The sequence below is a fragment of the Pseudophryne corroboree genome, chromosome 4 (genome assembly GCF_028390025.1).
Source record: "Pseudophryne corroboree isolate aPseCor3 chromosome 4, aPseCor3.hap2, whole genome shotgun sequence".
Lineage (NCBI taxonomy): Eukaryota > Metazoa > Chordata > Amphibia > Anura > Myobatrachidae > Pseudophryne > Pseudophryne corroboree.
This window is the reverse complement of record NC_086447.1, coordinates 57,883,837-57,903,901: the sequence shown is the minus strand read 5'-3', so window position 1 is coordinate 57,903,901 and position 20,065 is coordinate 57,883,837. Positions and strand designations below refer to the sequence as shown.

At 49.2% G+C, this 20,065-nt stretch overlaps 1 long non-coding RNA gene across 1 annotated transcript in view; it reads right to left on the bottom strand.

Annotated features, from left to right (window-relative positions):
* LOC134908870 (uncharacterized) overlaps positions 1-20,065 on the bottom strand; it is a 112,212-nt gene that overhangs the window by 3,587 nt on the left and 88,560 nt on the right. Inside the window, exon 2 of the long non-coding RNA XR_010175812.1 lies at positions 11,757-11,927. This is a non-coding gene — a long non-coding RNA (uncharacterized LOC134908870). The remainder of the gene's footprint in view (positions 1-11,756; positions 11,928-20,065) is intronic.

The window sequence follows — 20,065 nt, the reverse complement described above, 5'->3', positions numbered from 1 at the left end:
TTTTTTAAATTTCAACCCTGATTCACCCACCCTTAACCAAATACAAGATAAGTATATCAGCCCTCTGTAAAATTTATAAACACAATTCAGGACTGTTAGCTAGCGCGTTAGTCCGCCATGCTCCCACATACAGACCGGTGCAGTGATGTGACCCTCACAGATCATAGGCAGCTAAGGGTCAGCGCGACAACATCTGGAAGAACTAAAGGTGGGCACGAGGAGGAGCAGGTCTTGAAATCTAAAATAAAGAGACAGAGTTAAGAGAAGAGCAAGCGAAGCGAGAGAGAGAGATAGGGGGGGGGGAGAAGAGCAAGTGAGAGAGAGAGGGGGTGGACGGGGGGAGAAGAGCAAGTGAGAGAGAGAGGGGGGGGAGAAGAGCAAGTGAGAGAGAGAGAGAGAGAGAGGGGGGGGGGGGAGGGGGGAGAGCAAGTGAGAGAGAGAGGGGGGGAAGAGCAAGTGTGAGAGAGAGAGAGAGAGAGAGAGAGAGAGAGAGAGGGGGGGGAAAGAGCAAGTGAGAGAGAGAGAGAGGGGGGAGAAGAGTAAGTGAGAGAGAGAGAGAGAGAGAGAGAGAGAGAGGGGGGATGGAGGGGGGGAGAAGAGCAAGTGAGAGAGAGAGAGAGAGGGGGGGGAGAAGAGCAAGTGAGAGAGAGAGGGGGAGAGAAGAGCAAGTGAGAGAGAGAGAGAGAGGGGGGGGGGAAGAGTAAGTGAGAGAGAGAGAGAGAGAGAGAGAGAGAGGGGGGGGGTGGAGGGGGGAAGAGCAAGTGAGAGAGAGAGGGGGGAGGGGGGGAGAAGAGCAAGTGAGAGAGAGAGGAGGGGGGATGGGGGGAGAAGAGCATCATAGAGAGAAGGACCGAGAAGGGAGGAGTGAGAGATGGGAAAGAGAGGGATGAAGTAAGAGGAGGTGAGAGAGGAGGAGAAAAAGAAGGCAGCGTGCTGAACAGAGAAAAGAAGAAAGAGAGAGAGTAGTGGTAAATAAAAAGGGGAATAGAAAGAGGATAAGTGTGTCAGAGGGAGATAGAGAAATTGAGGATGGAGCAGAGAGTGATGAGAAAGAGGGGGAGGGAGAAAGAGGATAAAAAGAGGGAGACTGGAGTAAAGAGAAGGGGCAAAAGAGGAAAGAGAGACAGAGTAGTGGGAAAGAAGGATAGGAACAGAAAGAGAAAAAGGGAAGAGAAAGCATGGGAAGGGTGTGAGAAGGAGAAAGAGAAATAAACGGGAGGGAGCAGATAGAGATGTGAAAGAGGGGGAGAGAAGGAGAAAAAAGAGGGAGACAGAAGGAAAGAAAGAGATAGAGAGAGTGTACGCGCGCGAGAGAGAGGCATTGTTGATACAGCAATACAAATTACGCACAAAAGCGAACACACCGTGAGCATTGCAAAAAAGATCATTTATTGAAAAAAGTAAAAAAAAAAAAACGTAATTCCAAAAGTGTATGAAACTCATCAGCACTGACCTTATAGCTCTTTCGGTGACAAATCAACACCTTTCTCATCAGCGCCAGCAGGAGAAATAACTAGTATTTTACCCCCCCAAGAGTAGAGCGCAACGTCAAGGAATTAAGGCTTACACATGAGAAACTCGGTGCGCCGTGCGCTGTTTGTCCTGCTTTGAAAGGAGCAGTGTGGAAATATGTCTTTTGTTTGAGGAGACACTTAGTGGGAACACCCTGCGGTGCAGATTACTTTTAATTATGTGATACAGAGCCGGTTCCAGTAGATTATTTAAAATTGCATCTCATTTGGTATCCGCCGTCTTATCAGCCCGACCTGGAAAACAGGAGCTGGTTTTAATAAGCAGTTACAGCTCAGTGGCTGCCTTATGTGTACCTGACTCTTATCACCCCCTATCAGGAGCACGGCAGTAACACGCAGACTGCGTCAGACCCTACCTACAGTACTACACGCTGATTTTATATAGAAACCAAACAGAGCATGGAAAGCCTACGTAGATGGAATTAAAATTTACTGCCCATTATAAGATAGCTTAAAGAAATATTTTGATATATTGTAGTACAGGGTTAACTGATCTGTGTTACTCTGCAGCGTCTGGATATCAGAACAGAATCAGTCATTAGTTGCTCTCTGCGGGATGCCTTATTTCTGCGAGAGCTCACACTCCACACCATTATAACAGGAGTGTAAACTATCACAGTGTCAAACACACGCGTTTCGTGGAGTATAAGTGCATTATGCTGAAGGAGCCCCTGTGTAAGTACCAAGAATGTTCCATTTAGTTTGGCTTTATTACTCCTATATATTGTTGCATCATAGACAGTGTCAGGGGGGATAAGGGGGTGTCTATCTTATACACCCCTCTTCTCATTCCGACCACTCCACACCAGTGGTAGCTGCGCAGAAATGCTAGGCACCAATGGCTGCTTTATGACTGGCGGCTAATAATCGCCTTGCTGTAACCACGGACACTTTCCCCACCAGCAGCTACCATTGTTATTTCACTACAAAACCCTATATCGTCCTTCTGTAGGTCTGCTCGCATTCACACATAGGCGTACCCTATAGAAATAGGACACGCCGACAGCAGGACTGCCAATTGAAATAGGACAGCTTTTATTTACAATAACAGGACAGGAAGTATGGTGAAAAAAAGGACCTATTTAAAGATTGTATGTGTGTTTTCTCAAAATTACCATACCAAATAAAACAAATTCTAACTAAAAGGCTAAAAGCTCTAACTACAGATAATTATAAGAGGATGGTAACAACATCCAGCCCAACCCCTCAACAACTCCAAAGGGGGAGGCCATATGTCCACCTCATCCTCCCGCAACTTGAGGTGGTACCCTACCCCATGGAGAAGGAGCCCCAATCACGCAGAGGGTAATCGTCACCAACACACCTCCTGGTAGACAACTCACACCTCAGGGTGCAACTAAAAACTAAACCGAATAAGTCGACCCTTCCGCCAACAGGTTCACTGAACCACCATACTGTAACAGCTAACCAAAACCCTAAAAAACCCAAAGTCCTAATAGCCCACAACCGGTCATCTATAAATAAGGCCATACCCTCTCCAGTCAGGTGGACCCCATCAGTCCTGAGCAGGTGAACATCTTTGAAACTGATACGGGTATGTCTAACAACGAAACCTTTAATGTAGGCAAAGCCTGTGCACCAACTCAATAGCGGGTGGGCTTTCAGCACCCTGCCAGTGATGCCGGGGGATGATCTCCGACCATCCAAAACGAATAAAGGAGAACCTCCCTGTCAGCTGTAACAAATCCTGCCTACGATAATAGTAGACCTGAGGTCTAGGGAGGTGAGAGTTCTCAAGTCATGTCTCCCAAGTTGCCCTAAAATAAAAAAAAGGGCACCCATAAGTGTAAATGCACCACCAGAGCAGCTCCACAAAGCCACCCACCACATACCCCAGCGACCAATCCACCGCACCAGTCTTAATTCAGGGTACATCTCAAAATTCCGACTTGCCAAAACCACAAAAGTCTTCCGGGCACCAATCCAAAAAGAGCGCGCCCCATGTTAGATAAGATTACTACCTCATATCGGACGTCCTGAGTTTCATCAAAGAGGCAGTGGTGGAGAGATGGGGGGGGGGGGGGGGGCTGCATCAAACCTTGGAGAGAAATAAAGTACCAGCCAATCAGCTCTTAACTGTGTTTGAAAAGTGGCAGTTAGGAGCTGATTGGTTGGTACTTTATCTCTCTCCATTTTATCTCTCTCCAATGTTTCATACATCTGACGAGGGCATCCGCGTGGGGGGAAGGGGGGGGGGGGTGCTGGGATGGATCTGACCGGAACCCTTCAGGAAGAATGCAGAAAGTCCATAGGGTCCTATAGGGTAATGCCAGCAAAAGCTGGAGTTACTTTCCGCACTGAAGCCCTGGCATCATACATATGGAGATGTGGTAAAAACAGGATTTTAATACCTAACGGTAAATCCTTTTCTCCTAGTCCGTAGAGGATGCTGGGGTCCACTTCAGCACCATGGGGTATAGATGGTTCCGCAGGAGCCATGGGCACTTTAAGACTTTTCTAGAGTGTGTACTGGCTCCTCCCTCTATGCCCCTCCTCCAGACATCAGTATAGGAACTGTGCCCAGGGAGACGGACATTTGGAGGAAAGGATTTACTTTTTTAAGTTAACGGTGAGATTCATACCAGCTCACACCTCAACCATGCCGCACAACATGGCATTCAACAAAATACATGCCAACGGGCATGAACATTACAGCAACATGCTGAAAATAATCGTAACACAACACTTGTGTAACTACAACAAAACTAACTACTGCAGGTAAAGTACGCACTGGGTCGGGTGCCCAGCATCCTCTACGGACTAGGGGAAAAGGATTTACCGGTAGGTATTAAAATCCTGTTTTCTCATACGTCCTAGAGGATGCTGGGGTCCACTTCAGTACCATGGGGTTATACCAAAGCTCCAGTATGGGCGGGAGAATGCGGATGACCCTGCAGCACCGATTGACCAAACTTGAGGTCCTCATCGGCCAAGGTGTCAAACTTGTAAAACTTAGAAAACGTGTTTGCCCCTGACCAAGTAGCTGCTCGGCAAAGTTGTAACGCCGAGACCCCTCGGGCAGCCGCCCAGGATGAGCCCACCTTTCTAGTAGAATGGGCATTCACCGAATTCGGTATCTGCAATCCTGCCGTGGAATGAGCATGCTGAATCGAACCTCTGATCCAGCGCGCAATGGTCTGCTTAGAAGCAGGACACCCAAACTCAGCCCTATCTTCATGGAAGATTAAGTAAGAGCTCTTGTGAGACAAGGCCCCTAACTTAGACACCCTCCTTGCGGATGCCAAGGCCAACAGCATGACCACTTTCCAAGTGAGAAACTTCAACTCTATCTCCTGGAGAGGTTCAAACCAATCCGATTAAAGGAACTGCAACACCACGTTAAGATCCCATGGTGACACTGGGGCACAAATGGAGGTTGGATGTGCAGAACCCCTTTCACGAACGTCTGAACTTCTGGAAGGGAGGCCAACTGTTTCTGAAAGAAAACTAATAAGGCCGAAATCTGGACCTTGATTGAACCCAATCGTAGGCCCGCATCCACACCCGCCTGTAGAAAATGGAGAAAACGTCCTAACTGAAACTCTTCCGTTGGAGCCTTCTTGGATTCACACCAAGACACATATTTTCTCCAAATACGGTGGTAATGCTTAGACGTTTCTCCTTTACTGGCCTGAATAAGTGTGGGAATGACTTATTCTGGAATACCCTTTCGGGCTAGGATCCGACGATCAACAGCCATGTCGTCAAACGTAACCGCGGCAAGTCTTGATACACGCATGGCCCCTGCTGCAGCAGGTCCTCGCGAAGAGGAAGAGGCCGAGGATCTTCTATGAGTAACTCCTGAAGATCTGAATACCAAGCCCTCTTTGGCCAGTCTGGGACAATGAGGATCGCTTGAACCTTTGTTCTTCTTATGATCTTGAGAACTGTTGGAATTAGTGGAAGCGGAGGGAAGACATACACCGACCGAAACACCCACTGGGTCACTAGTGCATCCACTGCTATTGCTTGCGGGTCTCTCGACCTGGAACAATATCTCTGAAGCTTCTTGTTGAGACGAGATGCCATCATGTCTACTTGAGGAACTCCCCAAAGACCTGTCACCTCTGCGAAGACTTCTTGGTGGAGGCCCCATTCTCCTGGATGGAGATCGTATCTGCTAAGGAAGTCTGCTTCCCAGTTGTCCACTCCCGGAATGAAAATTGCCGACAGAGCTCTTGCATGTCTTTCTGCCCAGAGGAGGATCTTTGTCACCTCTGCCATCGCCGCTCAGCTTTTCGTTCCGCCCTGACGGTTTATGTACGCTACTGCTGTTACATTGTCTGACTGGATCTGTACGGGTTGATCTTGAAGAAGATGCACCGCTTGTAGAAGGCCGTTGTAAATGGCTCTCAACTCTAGAACGTTTATGTGAAGACAAGTTTCTTGACTTGACCATCTTCCTTGGAAACTTTTTCCCTGTGTGACTGCACCCCAGCCTCGGAGACTTGCATCCGTGGTTACTAGGACCCAGTCCTGAATCCCGAACCTGCGTCCCTCTAGTAGGTGAGAACTGTGTAGCCACCACAGGAGCGAAATTCTGGCTTTGGATGACAGGATTATTCTCTGGTGCATGTGTAGGTGGGATCCGGACCACTTGTCCAACAGGTCCCACTGGAATACTCTGCTATGGAATCGGCCAAACTATATGGCCTCGTAGGCCGCTACCATCTTTCCCAACAACCGAATGCATTGATGAATCGACACTGTTGTTGGTTTCAGAATTTGTTTGACCATTTTCTGGATTTCCAGAGCCTTTTCTACTGGAAGAAATACCCTCTGTACTTCTGTGTCCAGTATCATCCCCAGAAAGGACAATCTTGTCGTCGGTTCCAACTGTGACTTTGGAAAATTTATGATCCAACCGTGTTGTTGAAGTACTGTCAGGGAGAGTGCAATTTTCTGCACCAACCTTTCCCTGGACCTCGCTTTTATCAGGAGATCGTCCAGATAAGGAATTATATTGACTCCTTTCTGTCGAAGGAGGACCATCATCTCCGTCATCAGCTTGGTGAACACCCTCGGTGCCGTGGAGAGTCCAAACGGCAATGTCTAAAATTGGTAATGACAATCCTGTATCGCGAATCTCAGATAAGCTTGATGCGGAGGATAAATGGGAACATGTAAGTAGGCATCCTTTATGTCCACAGACACCATGAAATCCCCTTCCTCCAGACTGGAAATCACTGCCTTCAGGGATTCCATCTTGAACTTGAACCTTTTCAGGTAGAGATTCAGAGACTTCAGGTTTAGAATCGGTTTGACCGAGCCGTCCGGCTTCGGAACTACGAAGAGGCTTGAATAAAACCCTTCTCCCTGTTGTGACACGGGAACCAGGACAATGACTTGATCCTGACATAATTTTTGTATTGCAGCTGCTACTACTTCTCTGTCTGGGAGAGAAGCTGGTAAGGCCGATTTGAAAAATCGGCATGGGGGAATGTCTTGAAACTCCAGCTTGTACCCGTGGGACACTATTTGTAAGACCCACGGATCCAGGCCAGATTGAACCCAGAACTGACTGAAAAGTTTCAGACGTGCCCCCACCTGAGCGGACTCCCGCAAGGGAACCCCAGCGTCATGCTGCAGATTTGGCAGAAGCAGGGGTTGATTTCTGCTCCTGTGATCCTGGAGACACTGTGGACTTTTTTCCTCTTCGCCTTCCCCTACCTGCAAAGAAAGGGGAACAATTATCCTTTTTGTATCGATTGGGTCGAAAGGACTGCATCTGAGAGTGATGTGTCTTTTTTGCCGGCGCAGGAGCATAAGGCAAGAATGTCGACTTACCTGCGGTAGCCGCAGAAACTAAAGCATCCAGCCCATCTCCAAACAAGGCCTCACCTTTATACGGTGGAGTCTCCATATTCCTTTTGGAATCTGCATCAGCATTCCATTGGCAAATCCACAACGCCCTCCGAGCTGAGACTGCCATGGTAGCGGCTTTTGATCCCAAGAGCCCAATATCTTTCATGGCTTCCAGCATATACAGTACGCACCAGTGTCTTTGATATGACCTAACGTTAGGAGAATCTCGTCTCTATCTATTGTGTCAATTTCTGCTGACAAGTTTTCTGACCACTTTTCAATAGCACTACTCACCCACGCACAGGCAATGGTGGGCCTGAGTAGTGTCCCATTGGCCACATAAATAGATTTTAACGTAGCCTCTAACTTGCGGTCTGCCGGCTCTTTTAGTGAAGCCGTCCCAGGTGCAGGGAAAATCACCTTTTTTGTTAACCGTGACAGGGCACTGTCTAAAACGGGGGGTGACTCCCACCTTTTCCTGTTCTCTGCCGGGAAAGGATAAGCAACCTGAATTCTTTTGGGAATCTGAAATTTCTTTTCAGGGTATGCCCAGACTCCCTCAAAGAGAGTGTTCAGCTCATGAGAAGGGGGAAAAGTTACATTAATTTTCTTTTCCTTATAAAAATGAGCCTTCTCATGAGGTAAAGGAGGGGCTTCCGTTATAGCCACAATCATGTACTGAATGTTTTTAGCTAATTTAGGATCTATTCCCCTGGAATCACTAGTGTCGACACAGGAATCAGAGTCCGTGTCGGTATCAGTTTGTACTACATGTGCAAATGTCCTTTTATGTGACTCAGAGGGGTCCCCTGTGGATGAAAAGGCAGAACTATTAAAAATCACATCTTCGACTGATTTTCTCCAGCTTTCTGCATGAGACTCAGACTTATCCAATCTCTTACTGATATGATTCACACTATCACGTAATTCTTTCACCCATTCAGGCTCGTGGTGTGCCGGCAGCGCCACCACATTACAACTCTGTGTCCCTAAAATGGCTCCCTCAGGGGAAGAGCTCCCTGCCTCAGACATGTCACACACGTGCACAAACACACCACAGACACTCCGGGGCTTATAGGAGACAGACCCACAGTATAATCTGTCAGAGGGACACAGAAAGGGATTTGCCAGCTCACAACTCAACGTCACATGCTCCACCCACAGGTGGAGCATGTGACGTTCTGGGGACCACACAAATCAGCACACTCAGCTACAAGGTGAGATACCCCGGGTACCATCTGTTTCACTGTTGGGGCTGTGTTGTAAAACATCTTGATTTGCTGATACAGTTGTGGCATAGCAGCCAGAAATTGTTTTAAAGATATTTTTTTTAATAAATTTTCACTTAATCCTAATACACTCCCTCGTGTTTTTTGCTTTAAATTGAGCACAACACGCACATACGGGACGACTGAGGACGACAAACGGGCTTGCAGAGAAAGAAACCGTTATATGAAAGAACGGCGTCTCTTGAAGTAAGCCTTGCTGTGAGCATCACACTTAGATGAATTTAAGTTTGAATGTTTGAAGCATGAAAATTGAATAGAAGAAGTGCCCCGCACAGAGCATATAAAGAAACCTTTATAAGTGTTGTCTTAAGTGTATGAAAGTAAGCACACATGTGAGGAGCACTTGTACTATACCCACACCGTGGTGAACCTTACGGATATCATCTGCACTTCCTGATTAGCTATAGTCGAAGGAATCCGGGCAGAAGTCACCTCTTCATTTTTTCCTATTGCTTGGGAACATAAACTGAACTTCTGTATACCCATTGTGCTTTCTCCACATATCGAACTGAATCCCCACACGGACTATTCTCTGTCAATTTGATGGACAATTCCCGGAGAAACTGACGAAGAGTGTGTTCAACGGTAAATAATAACACCGTTGAAATATCTTTGCGCCGCAAGTGGGATCCCTTCCAAAACCCCATTCTGTATTATTACCCCATTGGTGTGTGTGGTGACACACCAGGATAGGACCCCACTATAGGCAGCAAAGTGAGTGCGCAGGAATATATCTAAAATTTTGGTCATAAATGCAGCTAGCGATCAACTGGAATGACCACCCCTGGGCGATAAAACTGAAAGATATGAACAATCTCGTTCATTAATGAACGAGATACCGTTCATATCTTAGAGTGTGGAGGCACCAGCGATGAATGATGCACGGCCCCGCGCTCGTTCATCGCTGGTGCCCCGTCGCTTGTGCATGCAGGCCAATATGTCGGGCAGCTCGGCGGCGGATCGCTCAATGTGTTGCTGTAGTATTACATAAGTGGAAAACAAAAGAGCTGACAGCACAGGGGAATCCGATTTCAAAATAAGCTGACACAGAGAGCCGTGCTATAAAGTCACTGGAATTCGGGGGGTTTGTTCCGTCAGCTCTGGAATGACACTGCTTTGCTGGGGATGTGGGGTGTAACGGGGGACTGGTCTTTACCAGAGACCCCCACAAGGAGGTTCGGTCTGTACTGTAGAGACCACGCAAGTCGCGGCCAACACGGGCGACACTGGTTTGCCAGCTGAGCAAGTTTAAATAGCCGTCTCCAAACGCGCAGCTTTTTCCCAATGCAAGTTCTGTTCCGTGTACAGACACAGTCACGCACAATACACTGTACAGGCGCCATATATTAACTTAATCAGCGCAGTCTCCTCGTGCGTCCTAGTTGCATTGTGTTGTGACTAAGACGCATTTCCAGCAAACAAAGATGCCCGATGTTAGCAAAGTTGCACGGGACCTGGCGGCTCACACATGCCAGTCATCTCACGCTGTGTGGCGTATTGAGGCTGGATGGATGCGGACGTATCTGTATGTACAGTGGCTTCCACCTCCAATGGGGACAGCGCCAGGAGGGAAAATCCATGACCTGCCTATTAGACCATCTTCCTTTATAACTGTAAGATCCTTGGAACAGCGTCCTCACCATCATCGCAACTGCTCTCTCGGTTCTATGAGTCAAATAAGTCCCTGGCTTCCAGAGCTATAGAACACGTTACCGCAATATAAAGAGATATGACAATACCACACGTATGTTCAGATTGCAAGTGCGCCTTCAACCACTTTGCTCCGTCTCACAGTGAGAAACGCGTCGCTGTCTCTGCTGCAGCTGCCAGTTGTGTTGAGATTACAATGCGCTGGTTACAGCTTGCGCTAGTCCTGTTTATGTTCTACTGTAACCATATAAAACTGCCCCCTTACAAAATAAGCGGCACCCTATTTGCTCACAGGTACGGCAGTAATAATTTGGTTAAGCTTAGCAGTCCGGACCCCATATGTGTCCATGACGTACCACCCCAAAGTCATACCAACAATGGCGTCTACTCCCCCCGTTAGTATCCAATAGGTCAGAGTGTGACTTACATTAGAAGCAATTTGGGGCATTTGGCGGAAATATAGCCACAGTTATTGTATTCTCATTATGTATTAAACCATAGAACTGCCTGGATACATTTGCCATATTAAGTTTGTACTTTGAGGCATATTTTTCCTCAGGAACTGGAAGCCCTTTGCTCCCGAGACCCATAGGAGTCGCATGGAACGCTAGGACTATAGTTAAGCCATTACAAGACTGGACAGGACCATTGCAGTCCTTCCCGTTGCCACTTCACTGAATTGATGCAGAGAGCAAAGACAAGATCAAGTGTACAAGAGATCAACTTCACCTCTAACACCCACCTGTGCTACTAAAGTATTCCCCAACTACCCTGCCATGGTGTATCGCTTACTGCGTTTATTGCGGTGTTGTATTAAATACACGGTGGTGTCACATTATAATGACCACCAGCTAATAGCCAGAGTACCCGCCGTGTGCAGCGTGTGTAGCAGCTAGACGGGCGGAACTGTCATGTTAGACACACGTCTGGCAGCCCCCGGGTACAGTGTGACGGTGAGCTGCTCCACTGTAGCACGTCGGTCGGCCCTCACGCACCTTCGTAGCCGACGTTCACCTCTCACATCAATGGCACGTGGTGCTGCACAATTTCCACAATGATTATTGTTACTGGTGCCATTTGTCCAGTCACGATACACCTTCACCGCAGCAGCACGCGAACAGGTCAGACACTGCGCTGTGTCAGAAATACCGCCGCACTTGACTCGAAAGTCGATAATCATCCCTTTTTGCAACTCGGATAAATCGCCACTTTTACCCACGACAGCAACGAGTGATACGTGTGCAGACGGCCTATCGCACACCTTATATACCCACCAAGCCAGCGCACGACGCGTGACGAACTTCATGGGCTACGCACTGCCGACGTCACATGTAGGAGGTGGTCATAATAATGTGATTTGACTGTGTGTGTATATAATTTATTTTTTTCACATAAAATATTTACAGTAAATAGAAATGGAAAAAGTGTTTCTGGTAATACATGTATTTCTGGCTCATACCTGCAGTACACAGCGACCGGGGAGATGGTGGTGGCTTCAGGGGGAGGATGGGAGACATTCCTGGAGCAGCCCTGCAGATGGCGTCTGATGATTCTCGGTATGATGGCCAGCGTGACAGATGAGGATCGAGGACCTACCAGAGCACTGCTCCATTCCGGAGACGGGGACAGGCTGCAAAACACGGTGGGACCAGGAACTGAGAGAGTTTCCACTGCAAACTGCGGAAATTATTATTTACGGGTAGTAAGGATTTAATGACAACCAACATTTTTATTGACATTATGTTGCCCATAGCAACCAATTAACTTCGAGGAAGCATTCTATAAAATGATTGGTTACTATGGGCGACTTCTCACTTCACTCTTTTCACTGCTTGATCCATCAAACCTTAACTAATTTGTTATTATAAAATGTCTCACAGAGGGGCGGCACTTTATATCCCGGCTGTCGGGATCCTGGCGCTCAGCGTACCGGCGCCAGAATCCCGACAGCTGGCATACCGACAACTATTTTCCCTCTTGGGGTGTCCATGGCCCCCCTGGATGGAGAATAAATAGCGCGCCACCGTGCCCGCAGTGAGGCAAGCGCTGCGAGCCCGCAAGGGGCTCTTTTGCGCACTCCTCGCTGCCGGAACACTGGCGTCGGTATGCTGGGCGCCAGGATCCCGAGCGCCAGCATACCGTAGTAGACCCTCACAAAGAGACAAAAAGCATGCAAAGGAAAGGGGTACAGAGGCTAAACAGAGGCTCAAATCTGTGTCCAAAACCCAGACAGTGAATGCGCGGAAATCTATGTGGAATATTTACTGTGTTTGTTATTTTTGTACTTTTTTGTGTTTTATTGTATATTCTTTCTGTATTATACTGCTCTTGTTTGATTATTTTTACTGACAGTTGGCAGCCACGGTTTCAGCATTGCAGTATGAATGTGACGGGACCTTACTGACACTTGTCTTGCTGGAAGCTGTAACTACTGTACATACCTCCCAACATTTACACACGCCAAATCTAGACAAGGGGGGGTGATTCATATCTGATTGCTGGGCTGCTAACTTTGTTGTCATGCGTTCAGATAATCACCGCCTCCAGGGGGGAGTGTAAATTCGCCGTGCAAGTGTGCGCTTGCATGCTGAGCTGCTAAAATCCAGAGTGTGCAGTGTGTGCGCAGCCCAGGACTTACTCCTCCAGTGCGATGAGAACAGGCTGATCGGGACCGGAGCTGACGTCACACACCCTCCCTGACAACGCTTGGGAACGACTGCGTTTTTCTGAACACTCCCAGTAAACGGTCAGTTGCCACCCACAAACGCCCTCTTCCTGTCAGTCACCTTGCGAACGCCCGTGCAAATGAAATGCACCATCCTGACCGGCGATGCCCGTTGTTGTTGTCCGACGCGCATGCGCAGTTATGACCTGATTGCCCGCTGCATGAGAATGCACAGCAGCGCTCAGGTCTGAATCAGGCCCTAGATAGACCCCAACCCGCTCCGCACAATCCCCACCCACACACACACACTTTTAGCTGAAGCTCCGCTCCTTTCCCATAACGCGATTAAGGCCTGTCCAGCAAAAATCGGAACAATAGGGAGTTATGGATCTATAATTAGTAAACAGGTTACTATGGAGACGGCTGAACCGGCGAATTTATACAATTGCAATTTTTATGGCCAGGAGGCTATTTCGGTTCCGTCCGTGAGGTTAAAATTGGCAAATGCCCCACTGCCTGGGTTTATTTTGCCTTCTTCTGGAACAATGCATTAACAACGTACGAAGGGTTAAACGTGAGGGACCTGTATCCTTTCTCCATCATGATTATTTATAGGAAGCCATCTGCACCTTCGAAGAACATTAGAATTAACCCTTGAAGACCCACATCCAGAGAGAGATGCACCCGTGTTAACATCTTTCAGTTATTTAAAGATCGTATACTATTAATACAGTTTGCCAGGTTTGTACATTAGCGTTTGCATGTGTTACGTGTGTATAGTGTTGGCTCTAGCCAACCAGGAGAACACAGATGCTATACAGCACTGCTCTTTACTGGCTAGCTGGAAGAGAAGGAACTTGCAAAGCGCGGAGGTTCCGTTATCCTGATGCCGCAATGTGGGTCTTCACGGTCTCTACTGTTACCTAAGCTGCAGGCCTAAGATCAGGCCATTACAAAGAGAAGACCTCCAACCAAGAATCCCCCATTAAGAAAGTCCTCCCCTTGGTAGATGACCATTTAATTCCACCACCTGAGACAATTTCCTTAAAGTGTCCTCACTTATTAAGCACAGTGGGGAATGCTGGAATAATCCCATAGGCCACAGCTGTTCCTAAAGGCCTCAATTTGGGTACTGTGCTGTAGGTAGCATGTGTGGGGTCATTGTCTGGGTCCCTTTGTTCACTAGGGTCAGTTGGCCATGAAAACCACCAGTGGCGGTAGCAGAGGTGGAGTGCAGCACAGTCCACAATTCAAATAGGGGAACCACACCAACTGCCACCCCAAACATCGCCGGCCGGGGATCACTGGCAGTTGGTGCGGCTCCCCTATTTGAATTTTGGACTGAGCTGTAGCCACACCTCTGCAAACACCGCTGGCCGAAACCCCAACCTGGTCCTGAGCTCCCCTCCCACTTATAGACATACGCCCAAGAAAGTAATTGCTCATATGTGTCAGTGTGCCCGACTCAGCCCCATGTGTGCACACTATAATGAATAAGTTTCAGGAGGGGGAGATTTATCAAAGCTAGGAGAGAGATAAGGTACCGACCAATGAGCTCCAAACACAGCCTGTAAAATCATAGGAGCTGATTGGTTGCCACTTTATCTCTCTCCAACCTTTGATAAATCTCCCCCAGGGTTCTCTATGAAGGCAGGTAGTCAGTATGCTTCTAAGTAGGTACATTTAATGCCCCACAACATGTTTACCACATGCTGACAGTGGACGATTGCACAGCGGCCGATTATCGAATGACTGCGCATGTGTATGCACAGCAATGTGCAGGCGTGAGCCCAAACAGCGACAGAATGGTGCGAAAATTTTGATCGCCGGCATAGGTGTGCGCAGGGGGGGGGGTGCCTGGTGCGCACAGGCACCCCCTAATATCTGGCACCCTGATCTCACGTCTGATGCAGCGATCGCCGAGCAGGCTGATTACTGTCCCCTGTGCGCTGCACCCTGTCAGGACTGTATTACTGACCGGACGCCTGGGTTAATCAAGGGTGCCACTGACACCGGCTTTCAAACTCCCAGCTCCACCTCCATGTACAAAAACAGCGTGATGTGACGTGATTACCCGCCACACGCCCACCTCTCTCCTTCTATGCTATGCCAACGCCAGCCACTGATGAGGATCAGCAACATTGACATGTCACTCGTTTTTCCAGTAGCAGCAGTACTAGTCTGCGACTGTCAGTGTCAGTGAGTGACTGACTTGTAAGTAAGCTGCTGCAGCTTGCAGGGGAAAGAGAGGGGGAGCCAGACCAGGCTGAGGAGGAGCAGTGTAATTGCAGTGAGTACCATCAGGGGTGTTTGTTTGGTGCACACCACAACATCTGACAATGTATCTGCTTTATTAGGATTGGTACAAGGGTGGACATTTTATATTGCGTTGACCGTCAACAGATGGTGCTAGACACGCCCAAAAGGCGGTTCTAGACACACCCCTCCGACGGTGCACCCCCTAATAAAATGTGCTGCGCACGCCTATGATCGCCGGGCATACGCAAGGTGATTGACAGGAAGCGGACGTTTGTGGGTGGTAACTAGAGATGTGCCTGTTCGGATTTACTCGGTTCTTAACTCCAGAATTAACTCCAGTTCGGATTTATCCGGATTTTTCTTATTGGCTAACCAAAACACGTGACATCCAAGAGCCAATAAGATGCCGTTTTGAGATCCGGTTAAATCTGAACCTGGTCATCTGTAGTAGTAACTGGCCATCTTCTGGCATGGGAAGCATTCGATATCCCGGCGCTCAGAATACCGGCGTCGGGATACCGACAACTATTCTCCCTCTTGGAGTGTCCATGACACCCCTGGAGGGAGAATGAATAGCAAGAGGCTCTTTTGCACTCACCCCACTGCCGGCATTCTGGCGGTCAGGATCCCGGCGTTGGTATGCTGGACGCTGGGATCCCGACAGCTGGGATATCGTAGTACACCCTCTAGGAGTGTCAGGAAATACGCAGGCGTTCCCAAGCGTTGTCAGGGCGCCTGTGTGACGTCAGCTCCGGCCCCGCTCAGCCTGTTTGTATCGCACTGTAGGAGTAAGTCCTGGGCTGCGCACACACTGCACACAGTAGAAAAATCATTCCATGGTGAGTGAAGTGTGAACGGATTTGCAGATGTCTACTGTCTGGTGAAGTTTTCGCACGGCGTACACATGCATTCACACACTAGCACGGGGCGGGTTTTCACTCTCTATGGGCGGCGACTATCTGATCGCAGGTCTGAGGAGCGATCGGGTCTGAATTAGGCCCTTGGTTATAATGCAGTAACAAGTGCAGTCAGACACATATAAAACAGGTAAGAGAGACAACTACAAGAACACAATGGGCCTAATTCAGACCTGATCGCAGCAGCAAATTTGTTAGCAGTTAGGCAAAACCATGTGCACTGCAGGGGTGGGGGGTGGAAGCAGATGTAACATGTGTAGAGAGAGTTAGATTTGGGTGGGTTTATATTGTTTCTGTGCAGGGTAAATACTGGCTGCTTTATTTTTACCCTGCAATTTATATTTCAGTTTGGACACACCCCACCCAAATCTAACTCTCTCTGCACATGTTACATCTGCCCCACCTGCAGTGCAACATGGTTTTGCCCAACTGCTAACAAATTTGCTGCTGCGATCAGGTCTGAATTAGGCCCTATGTCTTTTACTAGAACATAAGGAAAAAGAAGGGAACCAAAAAAGAGAAGACCCTAAAATCCTGGATCCTCTAACCTACCAGCAGTGACAGGATTAAATAATTGTATTTCTTTTCCATCGTTGTTGTGGTGCTGTTGTGTTTTTGTTTTTAAGTCCCCAGAATTTACTAAACACAATTAGCATTAGTGAAGATGCAGCGAGACCTGGGTACAATGCTGTGTGCTTTGTTGTATCAGCTGCATCAGTTGTGACTGATTCTCCCCAAACAGTAAAACAAACACAAAAAATACCATACCACATAGAACAGGTCTGCAATTTCTTACATATGATCCAATTAGGTGCATGCACACTGGCTGATGCCCCTGGCTGTAATACATAGCTCTGCATTCAGCACAGGCTTCCCTGGGACTGACTGTGATAGGATTCACCGAGTTACACAGGCTGCAGCGCCACCTGCTGGCAGTGACTACTACATACAGGCTGAGGAATAGGGAGAATCAGATGATGACATGCAGGCAGACTGGTGTATTAGGTCAGAGTGCTCAGCTGGCCCTGGTCTCTCTGCATGGGTGCAGGCCGGCCCATCAGCCCATCTGGCATTTGCCAGAAGTGTCAGATGGGCGGTCCGGCCCTGCGCACATTAGTGGAACAGAGAATCTGCATGGAATGTGCCCCAGTAGTTATGCCCCCTAGTAGCGCCGCTTATAAACACACACACACACAAAAAAAAAAAAAACTCAACAGCCCCGGTCCTGCTTCCCGATCGATGCTGCTCTCCGTCTCTGGCCGCCCACTCATGACGTCTCTCCCACAGTGCCGCACAGACACTAGAGGTCAATTAGGACCTCTAGTATCTGACAATGGCACCGGGTGCTGCGGGCGCCCACACAGCCTGCGGCTCCTGCTGCAGCCGGAGTGCGGGATGCGGGGTACGGGTGGGCGCCTGCGGGATGACTGCGGCTGCGCCAGCAGGCCGTGGCGCCTCAGGCACCCGCCCGGCTTGTCCATGCCTAGATACGTTCTTGATTATATATAATACTTTCATACACTCAATGTCATACATATAGTTTGGTTTGTGTTTGAAAGCTTTATATACAGACAAAATATATCCTGTCTGCCCTGGCTGGGTGGGTAGTACCCATTCCCCATCTGCCCTGGCTGGGTCGTTAGCACCCATTCTCTGTCTGCCCTGGCTGGGCGGTTAGCACCCATTCCCCGTCAGCCCTGGCTGGATGGTTAGCACCCATTCTCTGTCTGCCCTGGCTGGGTGCTTAGCACCCATTCTTTGTCAGCCATAGCTGGGTGGTTGGCACCCATTCCCCGTCTGCGCTGGCTGGGCGGTTAGCACCCATTCCCTGTATGCCCTGGCTGGGTGGTTAGCACCCATTCTCTGTCTGCGCTGGCTGAGTGGTTAGTACCCATTCTCTGTCTTCGCTGGCTGGGTGGTTAGTACCCATTCTCTATCTGCACTGGCTGGGTGGTTAGCACCCATTCCCTGTCCGTCCTGGCTAAGTGGTTGGCACCCATTCCCTGTCTGCCCTGGCTGATTGGTTGGCACTCATTCTCTGTCAGTCATGGCTGGGCAGTTGGCACCCATTCCCCATCTGCCCTGGCTGGGTGGTTGGCACCCATTCCCTGTCTGCCCTGGCTGGGTGGTTAGTACCCATTCCCTGTCTGCCCAGGCTGGGTGGTTGCACCCATTCCCTGTCTGCCCTGGCTGGGTGGTTGGCACCCATTCCCTGTCTGTCCAGGCTGGGTGGTTGCACCCATTCCCTGTCTGCCCTGGCTGGGTGGTTGGCACCCATTCCCTGTCTGCCCTGGCTGATTGGTTGGCACTCATTCTCTGTCAGTCATGGCTGGGTAGTTGGCACCCATTCCCCATCTGCCCTGGCTGGGTGGTTGGCACCCATTCCCTGTCTGCCCTGGCTGGGTGGTTAGTACCCATTCCCTGTCTGCCCAGGCTGGGTGGTTGCACCCATTCCCTGTCTGCCCTGGCTGGGTGGTTAGTACCCATTCCCTGTCTGCCCAGGCTGGGTGGTTGCACCCATTCCCTGTCTGCCCTGGCTGGGTGGTTGGCACCCATTCCCTGTCTGCCCAGGCTGGGTGGTTGCACCCATTCCCTGTCTGCCCCGGCTGGGTGGTTGGCACCCATTCCCTGTCTGCCCTGGCTGGGTGGTTGCACCCATTCCCTGTCTGCCCCGGCTGGGTGGTTGGCACCCATTCCCTGTCTGCCCTGGCTGATTGGTTGGCACTCATTCTCTGTCAGTCATGGCTGGGCAGTTGGCACCCATTCCCCATCTGCCCTGGCTGGGTGGTTGGCACCCATTCCCTGTCTGCCCTGGCTGGGTGGTTAGTACCCATTCTCTGTCTGCTCTGGCTGGGTGGTTAGCACCCATTCCCTGTCTGCCCAGGCTGGGTGGTTGCACCCATTCCCTGTCTGGGTGGTTGGCACCCATTCCCTGTCTGCCCTGGCTGGGTGGTTAGTACCCATTCTCTGTCTGCTCTGGCTGGTTAGTACCCATTCTCTGTCTGCGCTGGCTGGGTGGTGTCACAACTGAGGGCCTGAGCTGACGGGAGGCAGCCTCAGTTGTAGGGGCTGAGATGTAACGGAACCTGGGAGGTTGTATCAGACCCCTAGACATGTAAGTAACATGTAGAATAACTGCCCGAAGGCGTGACCACGACAACCAGGATAAAAGTCAATGATGTTTATTATGACATACTCCGTAACACAGCAGCAAATAAGAAAACATAAAACTCAGCAGGGAAATAATACAGTTCCTGGGTACTACAGGGTGGCAAGGGCCACAGGGCTCTGGTAGTATGAGATAGTTCTTATAATCTTCTAGTTGGAAAGTCCTTACCAGGCCCGACTGTAGCAATGGAGATAGCCCAGGATCGTACCAGCTGGTGTTCCAGGAAGAGCTGGGCTGCTGTGGATAAAACGGCTGCAGTGGATACTGGCTGGAACCAGACTGATGTTGGCACGGAGTGGATACTGGCTGGAACCAGTTAAATAATAAATGTAGCTTGAGAGCGATGAAATATGAAATGATATATGGAGCTTGAGAGCGGTGAAATAATAATACCGGTGATAAATGGTAATCTGTAGAAAAGGGTACCGGCACTTTAAGAAGAGCTGATCTCTGCTGGAAGCTGATTGCTGTAAGCAGGTGGATCTATGGCTGGAAGCAGATGAATCCAAGAGGATAGGAGAGTCAGGCTACACCGCAGGTGGAATGCTGGTGCGGGTCTCTTTAGTGGAGGTTTGGAGATAGGAACTGGAACCTGGAAAACAACCACAGGAGAGAGACAAACTGGAACTAGGTTTGACAACCAAAGCACTGACGCCTTCCTTGCTCAGGCACAGATTACTTATACCTGCAGCAAGGAAGGGATTGGCTAGGCAATTATGCAGATTAACATTGCAAACAGCAGATTGGTGGAAATGAAC